The following is a 9,322-nucleotide window of genomic DNA, read 5'->3' as shown; positions in this document are numbered from 1 at the left end:
TTAAGATTTAAAGGCTGAACAAAGGAAGATAACTTTCCTTCACAGCCTTGCTACCAAGCAGGTGGTCGGTCAAAATTTATTCTAAATTAAAAAGAGTAAGACAACATGAAGGCATACGAATGTAGTTACAAGCATTTATATAAACATATTTAATATATAAACATACGTCTGTATAATTATATATACTCAAACACAAACAAACATACAAATTCACACACGCGCATACACACACAATATGATATAACTTTCTGTTTGACTAAGACTAAGTTTCTTTCAGTTCGAAAGCGATACATTATTGATTTTAAATTTTGGCACAAGCCCAGCACGTTCAGAGGAGGAAGTTTAATTTATTACATCAACCCCTGTACACAACTGCATCTTATTATATCGACCCCGGAAAAATGAAAGATAAAGTCGACCTCGGCAGAATTCGAACTTAGAACGTAGAAATGTACGAAATTTCACTAAGCATTTTACTTGGCGTGCTAAACGAATTTACCTGTTCGATGCCTTGAAGAGCCATATTATTGGTTTCAAATTTTGGCAAGTTCGGGGAGGTGGTAACAATTAATGATTCTGCTAACGATCGTACTAACGATTCTTATTTCTTTATTGCCCACAAGGGGCTAAACATAGAGGGGACAAACAAGGACAGAGAAACGGATTAAGTTGATTATATCGACCCCAGTACGTAACTGGTACTTATTTAATCGACCCCGAAAGGATGAAAGGCAAAGTCGACCTCGGTGGTATTTGAACGTAGCGGCAGACGAAATACCTATTTCTTTACTACCCACAAGGGGCTAAACACAGAGGAGACAGACAAACGGATTAAGTCGATTATATCGACCCCAATGCGTAACTGGTACTTATTTAATCGACCCCGAAAGGATGAAAGGCAGAGTCGACCTCGACGGTATTTGAACTCAGGACGTAACGACAGACGAAATACGGCTACACATTTCGCCCGGCGTGCTAACGTTTCTGCCAGCTCATCGATTTACAAGAGCCATATTACTAAAACTATCAACACCTCACTTGTTTCTCTACGGTCTTTCTTTTCCGAAAAACTTTTCGCCGCCTCTTCAGTCACTTTTTCAATGTTTATAAATTATTCAAACAGTGGTCTCGATTCTCAAAATAAATTATTGCTATGTTACATTTTTATGGAAACAACACAGTGTTGTATTACAGTTCTGTAGCAAGCCTGTGTGCTGATGATATTTTCACTTATTTATTAGTATATCTATTGCTTCGGCAACAGATATACCAATAAATAAGTAAAAATATCATCAGCACACAGGCTTCGGCAATACATATAATAAAATTGCAATGATACAGAGAAGATTAGCATAGCCGTTTCTCAAGGATGACACGCATATTCGTGAAGCGTTCCATATTTCTTATAAACACAGGCATCAGTGTAGTAAGAAGCTTACTTCCCAAACACACGTTTCCGTATTCAGTTCCGCTGCATGACACCTTGGGCAAGTGTCTTCTACTACAACCCTGACCGACCAAAGCCTTGTGATTGGATATGGTAGACGGAAATTGAAAGAAGCCAATCCATACGTGTGTGTGTTACATGTGTGCGTGTGTGTGTATGTGTCTTTGTGTATCTGTATTTGTATCCCCACCAGCACTTGACAACCGTTTTTGGTATGTTTATGTCCCTGTAACTTAACAGTTCGGCATAAGATCCCGATAGAATAAGTACTATGTTTTTAAAGAGTGCTGGTGTCGATTTATTCGACTAAAACCCTTCTAGGCGGTGCTCTAGCATGGCCGCTATCAAATGACTAAAACAAGAAAAAGAGAAAGAGAAAGAAATCGTCAACCGAAACTGAAAGTGTAGGAATTTTAGAATGATTTTGATTCTAGTTTTAGTATTAAGTCTCCAAGTCAAAAGATGAATTTTCCTTAAAATTTCTATAAAATAACAACATTAAACAAGCATATATTTGCGCGCGCGCTGTGTGTGAGTATGTGTGCGTGTGTGTGTTTATGAAATGTAATCTAAACCTTTTTAATAAGCCGTCATCGTGGAAAGTAAACAAAGTAACTACAACACAAAGTTTTACCTCTCCGTGGACAGAAAAGCTAATGAAACTGACGAGTTTCTAGTCATATCCAACCTTTTACATATCGTGGCAAGGTGGTAAGAAGTTCACTGCCTAACCACATCGTCTCTAGTTTAGTACCACTTCGTGACACCTTGGGCAAGTGTCTTCTACTATAACCAGAGGTCGACCAAAGCCTTATGAGTAGATTTGATATATATAAACAAATAGCAACAGATAGATATATATATATACAGCTGATGAAGAGAATGTTCTTCATGTTGCCTGTCTCGTTTCTCTATTTGTTTCCTTCGTTATTCGAAAAAGCAGTTCATTTTCTATGTTTTTGTTTTTTGTTCTTCTTTCTCCTTTTCTGTACGTTTTTTTTTTTGATGTCCTGTACCCATATATGCATGTATATATACATATATATATATAGGTACGTACACACACACACACACACACACACATATATAATATATATATATATATATATATATAATATATATATATATTATATATATATATATATATATATATGTATATATTCATTTTTTCTCCCCCAAAAGAAAAGCTATACTTTGTAATTCGTCCCCTCTATGTTCAGCCCTATGTGGCAAAGAAACATATATATATATATATACAGAGGGTAGAGAATATTCGTTAGAAATATCACCACCAGTTGCCTAGCATGTATAAATAATCAATAGACAACATATTCTTGTTTTAAAATAGTGTACATTTAAACACAAAAGAAAACTACCCTTTAACAGGTAATTTTTACATGCTAGAAGAAGCAGCCAACACGGCCAAACCCACGATTTAATAGCAATTTTCGAAGGAAATGAAAAATAAAAACTTTTACCTTGTTATTTTTATTTGCGGTAATACCATGGTTTCAAATTTCTCTACAAATAAGATTATCTGCCACCCTTTAATAGGTAATTTAGCAAACAAGATTATCTGCCAGGCGAATTTTCATCCATAACCGGCCTCAATAACTAACTTATAATTCAGAGACAAAATAACACGTGTCCCATCATTATACGTTATAATTATTCAAAATTCAGCGCGCCAGCGCAGTTTCAGTCGGCAGTAAATATATAATGCCGAGCTGAATCTTCGAGAATGCTAAGAACATATTCATAAGATACATATATAGGGTAGCGAATATTCGTTAGAAATATCACCATTTATATAAATATATATAGGGAAAATTTACGGAAAAAACAAAAGAAGACAGGTGGTGTACAAAACAAACAGATGTATTAGTATAGCGCTCAGGAATAGAAAAAGTCTTTTACGTTTCGAGCCTACGCTCTTCTACAGAAAGGTACACAGGAAAAACAAGGAGAGAAAAAATGTGTGTAGTGGCTAACGATCTATCATGGCGTCATAAGATACATATATAGGGTAGCGAATATTCGTATATATATATATATATATATATATATATATATATATACATACACACACATATATATATACAACGGGCTACTTATGACGTCGTATATATGTGTGTGTGTGTGAGTATGTGTGTGTATGTATGTGTCTATGCTTGTGTGTGTGCGTATGCATGTGTTTGTATGTATGTGTGTGTCATTGTGTCAGTGTTTGTCTCCGATCACTGCTTGACGACGGATGCTGGTGTGTTTGCGGCCCAGTCACTTAGCGGTTCGGCCGAGAGAATAAGTACCAGGCTTCAACAAAAAAGTACATGGGTCGATTCGTTCCGCTAAAATTTTTCAAGGCGGTGCTCCAGCATGGCCACTGTCTCATGATTGAAACAATGTGGTATATGTGCCCGAGCGCGCGCGTGTGTGTGTGCATGTGTGTGTATATGTTTGTGTGTGTACGTGTATGTGTGTGTGCATGTGCGAGTGTGTGTGTGTGTACTTATGTAGCCGGTGGATTGACCAAATTATTTGAGAGTCGGATAGAAGGCCTTGCAGTGTTCATTACGGTTGTCTGAGTTATAAGTTCATATCCCACCAAGGTCAATTTTGTCTTTCATCCTTTCCGAATCGATAAATAACCTACCGATCTTGTACTGGAACAAATTCTAACGATCCTGCCAGCTCACCGCGCACCTTCATAATATTCTTTCTTTATTAACCACTAGACGTTTACAAAACTCTTAGTTCCGTTGGTCGAAAAAATCGAATACTCATCATCGATTACGACGGAGATCCAAACTTTTTTATTTTTACATTAGTAGTTAGAAATGCCGCTTAGTGGTCGATGTTTGGTTCTTCATTCAAAAACCGTTAGCGTTAAATGTTACCATTTAGCGTTGAATTTTAATTGCTTATCCACCACCTATTGACAAATCGCTTTAAACATAATTCTTCCTTTCTTTCTTTTTATGTTCCTTTACCTCTCTCTTTCCTTCCTTCCTTCCTTCCTTCCTTCCTTCCTTCTCTCTCATGTAATTCGCTTTCTCTTTTTCTTTTTCTTTTTCTTTCTTTCTCTAATTCGCTTTATACTTCGTATTTAGCTTTACACAAAATAAAATCAGAAAAAAAAAGTAATTTTTTTTTTTAATTTCCAATTAAAGTGAATTCATAAACAACTGTATTGTTTACGGCAAAAAAAAAATTATTTACGTGTTTTTGCTTTGGTTTATTCATTTGATCATATTTACTAGTTATTTATTTTTATTGATTTTTTTTCTTTAGTTACTTGTTTATTTTCTCGTATGCATTTTTATATCTTCTTGTTTGTGTTTTAAACTATAAATATTTTTTTACCAGCTGAGGTGGTTGCGGCCCAAGATGGAGGATATTCTTTTTCCAGCGAGTGATGAATATATTTTAACCACTTTTTTTTTTTTTTGCTTTATTACCTTTTTCACTGCAATATGTCAAAATAAAATGTAACCATGTTATAATAAATGAGGTACTTTTCACTTTATTTATTTCACCTTTTTGCCAACAAAATTCCCCTTATACTTTTTACATTTGTTAGGTCTATTATATATAGTTCAGTTTTGTTTCGGGGTGGGAAGGGTGTTAAAGATTGTTTTTTTTTTAATTATTTAATTTTTCATTGTTCTGCTTTGTTTTCGCTTCTTTTAGTATTGTGAGTTTAAGATTTTGTTACCATTTTGTTTATTTGTTTTTCAATTTAATGATAAAGAAAAATAGAGAAAAATTAGAAATTCCGTCGGTCGCCAAATTTATAAGATTTAAAGTGCGCCACTAATGGAGGAAGAGTCAACGATTTATTTGTATTTCATCAATAACGTTACTTGGATATTTCTCTTGACCAAGATGTTTAATACCAAAACCCGTCTATTTTAATTGTTACTATGAAGCTATAGACACGGTTGTGTCTATAGCTGGCACAACACTGAACTGAAATCCTTCTATGGTGTCACTGGAAGACGAAAAAGTTCTTCCTAATTAATTTGCACATGATTTGCTAAATATAAGGACGACTTCAAATTTACAATGGTTCACACCCTACATGATAAGTATAGTGTTAATATACAAAATGCTGGTAGGTAATAATAAATTTTAACTTTTTGATTTATTACATTAAGTATGAACTGATCTTACTACATGAAAATAAGATGGACCGATGGACGAGCTTCTACGTGGCAGCTAAAGCTGCTCACTATAGTTACCAAATACCCTTTTCATTATACAGTGCGGAAGAAACCAATTAATACGATTTGGCAGTATGCAGGTTTTAGGTGCTTATGTAACAAGTGGTTCCACAGTTATCCACTATTATCGGTTATTCCATGTGAAATGATCGGGGAAAGATAGAGAGAGAGAGAAAGAGAGAGAGAGAGATTCACTAAATATATGTGTATGTGCGAGTGCGCGTATGTGTGTGAGTGTATAGAAAAGCTTCGTTGGTAAGATTTTCCCCCACGTGATGAGTTATAGGGAAAATATAAACGGAAAATGCAAAGAATGTATATATATTTTTATGTGATATTTACATAGTCAACCGGTTTCGCTTTTGCTAATCATGACTAAGAAATTAGAGAACATATTACGATTACATGGTATCATAAAAAGTTTTTAGTCCATGTTACTACCAGGAAAGTTGCTTCGTCAATGAATCAGTAGCTGAATAAATCTAAGTGGAGGTAATTAGGGATTGTTATTATTAGTGGCAGGGGATATAATTACTCTTTCAGTGGGAATGTGAATTGATAGTATTTACATTATGAAGTTATAAATTTATTAATTAAACGATTTACAAAATTAACTGTGTTCATATTCAGGCGCAGTTTGTATTTATCAATATATATATTCTCTTTATGTAATCGTTGTTGTATAGAAACTGTTTCCTAGCATTGGTAAAGGAAAAACACAGTGAAGTGTGATTGAAGATTACCCGCACATCACTCTGTTCACTTAATGGTATTTGTCTACACCTTGGATAACATATCTGCTCTTTATGCAGTGTTGTTCTACGTCTGAGGGACATCCTTGTTTAACCTACATAATTTTGGCCACATATGGAACAAGTTATCACTTCAATTAAATTTTCGGATGCACAGGTGAAATCAGTGTTAATTATGAGAATCTGTCCTTTTTGGAAGTGGAATTTTGAACATTCCAGTAGATTGAGGCAGGTTCCACAGTTTGGATGCCTGCATATTTGTGTACGTGCATATATATAGAAAGAGATATATATATAAATACTCATAGATATAAATACTCATACAAACACACACGTGTGTGTGTTTGTGTGTGTAGTATTTAAAATTGAAATAACTGCTTTATATTGTATCATTTCTTGACTCTCCTGTTTTGGACACTGTGCTTTAAGGTAGATGACGCATTATATAAATCAATTGAGTGTCAGATAGACTACCTTGAAATATTTGTTCTAGTACTATGCGTTCTGAGTGCCTTACATCCTTACGGAATTAGTAAAATACCAGTGAAGTACGAATGTCGACTCTTCTTCTTCCTCCCCTCTCTCCCTCCCTCTTTCCTCTTTTCTTTCTCCCCTCTCTCCCCTCTCTCTTTCTCTCTCTCTCTCTCCCTCTCGCACATTCTCAGAATGGATATATGGATGTGGGTGAACGGTCGTGGAAGATCCTCACATACTGTTCCTTTCTGGTCTGCTTGGACCGTGCAAGAATCGCCCGATGTTGAACATATCGCGGAACAAAAATTGAGAAGTAAATGCTTTAATGGGTTAACATAAAAACAAGCCAGGGAATACATTAATGGGTTAACAGAAAAAACAAATCAGAGAATACAGTGAAAGGAAAGTCACAAGTTCAGCATCTCTCAGTTTCTCACAGTATTTTTCATTAGTAACTTATGCCTTCTTGTATTCTTTTATTTTTTTTCTTTAATTGCATTTTACTTCGAAGGTCTTTACATGAAATATTTGGCTTGTAATTTAATATCCGAAATAAATATGTAAATCTAAGGAAATTGTTAAACCTCTGGTCTGTTGCTTAAATAAGAATTACAAATCTTCTTTAATGCGTATCACTTGTTGTTTTTGTTGTTTTTGCTACTACTAGTGTTACTATTATTGTTGCTGCTTCTGGTGTTACTATTATTGTTCTTGTTTTTGTTGTTCCGTCAATTGTCAACCATATGCGAAAGATGAATTTATGATCAAAGGTATTTTGACTGTGACCATTTCATTATTTTACGTGTATGTAACTTGACCTTAGTGTGGGATATGAGTGAGAATTTGGCGGTTATTTCATGCGAGTTCAGTAATGATGTATATTCAGTATCGTTGGTTCGTGAGGGTGCCTATGCATGAATGTAACATATGATATCATTAGAAACTGGGTAAATTTTAACCGTTTCTCCGCAGACGGAAAAAAAATTTGATGAACCATAATCGATTTTCGAGTGGCCTAGTGGTTAGAGCAGCGGATTCGCGGTCGAGGGATCGCGGGTTCGAATCTCAGACCACGCGATGTGCGTGTTTATGAGCGAAACACCTAAGCTCCACGCGGCTCCGGCAGAAGGTAATGACGAACTTCTGCTGACTCTTTCGCCACAACTTTCACTCTTTCCTCCTGCATCTTGCAACTCACCTGCGACTGGCCGGCATCTCGTCCAGGTGTGGAACCTATACGCCAAGGAAACCGGGTAACCGGCCCTATGCTCCACAAGGAGCAAAAAGGATTAAGAAGAAGAAGAATCGATTTTCGAGCCTTATTGGGTTCTCATCAGAGACGTTCACGTCATTCTGACAGCCTCCAGAGAAGTAATCAGCCAAACTGTATATATACGCAACAAATGCATTTACTCTATGAAGGAGTCCCTAATTTGCATACCAAAAATGTTTAACACTCTATAGATATGTTTCTATGAGCGAATGTGTATATGGATACGCAATAAATGTAATAACTGTATATGCTTAATACGCTATCAAATTTTGGCCCAGGGCCAGCATATTTTTAGGAGAGGTGGAAGTCGATTACATCGACCTTAGTATTTGACTAGTAGTTATTATATCGACTCCGGCAGAATTTCAGATCAGAGTGAAATGCCGCTAAGCATTTTCCAGCGTGCTATCGGTTCTGTCAATTGGCCGCCTAAATGTGTATGTTTAACATATATATATATATATATGTAAATGTATTCACAGGCATACATTATGCACAAATATGTGTATGCTTGTAGTGAGTGAGATTCTTGTATGTCCTAGTGTATGTTGAAACAAAGTATATGCGTACGGATAAATGTGTGAACAAAATTAATTGTCTCTTGTCTTGGAAGAAGAAGAAGAAGAAGAAGAAGAAGAAGAAGAAGAAGAAGAAGAACAAGAACAAGAACAAGAACAAGAACAAGAGAAGAACAACAACAACAACAACAACAACAACTACTACTACTACTACTACATACTACTACTACTACATACTACTACTACTACTACAACAACAAGACAGAGAGAGAAAAACAGACAGAAACAAGTCGGTACGAAATGAAAATGCCATTTGTACATGTTGGATTTCTAGGGAAGTGACAACAAAGTTACTGATTTCAAAAACCAGAGTTAGAGTTTGTAAATTCCCATTGAAAAACATGAAACAGGTTGTGCTACACAATCGACAAGATTAAAGTGATAAATATTCTGTATGTTACTGTTGTTACATATATATATATATATATATCTATATATATATATATATATATATATATATTCTTTTTTTCCCCTAATTATTAAAGTGTGAAAGTATGTAAGTTTTGTGTCAGTGTTTAAACAGCAGGTTTCGTTTAGTTTCTGATGTGGAAAATTTGTGGGAGAAAAGAAAAATC

At 35.3% G+C, this 9,322-nt stretch overlaps 1 non-coding gene across 1 annotated transcript; it reads left to right on the top strand.

The window, feature by feature from the left end:
• The first annotated feature begins 1,295 nt into the window (after window positions 1–1,295).
• On the top strand, window positions 1,296–1,404 carry LOC115230005. The gene has a single exon (XR_003883384.1). It is a non-coding gene; the product is annotated as a U6 spliceosomal RNA (small nuclear RNA).
• Window positions 1,405–9,322: the final 7,918 nt, after the last annotated feature.

Source organism: Octopus sinensis, unplaced genomic scaffold, assembly GCF_006345805.1.
Source record: "Octopus sinensis unplaced genomic scaffold, ASM634580v1 Contig14040, whole genome shotgun sequence".
In the NCBI taxonomy this organism is placed as follows: domain Eukaryota; kingdom Metazoa; phylum Mollusca; class Cephalopoda; order Octopoda; family Octopodidae; genus Octopus; species Octopus sinensis.
The sequence above is the reverse complement of the archived record's forward strand: the minus strand, read 5'-3'. Positions and strand labels throughout refer to the sequence as shown.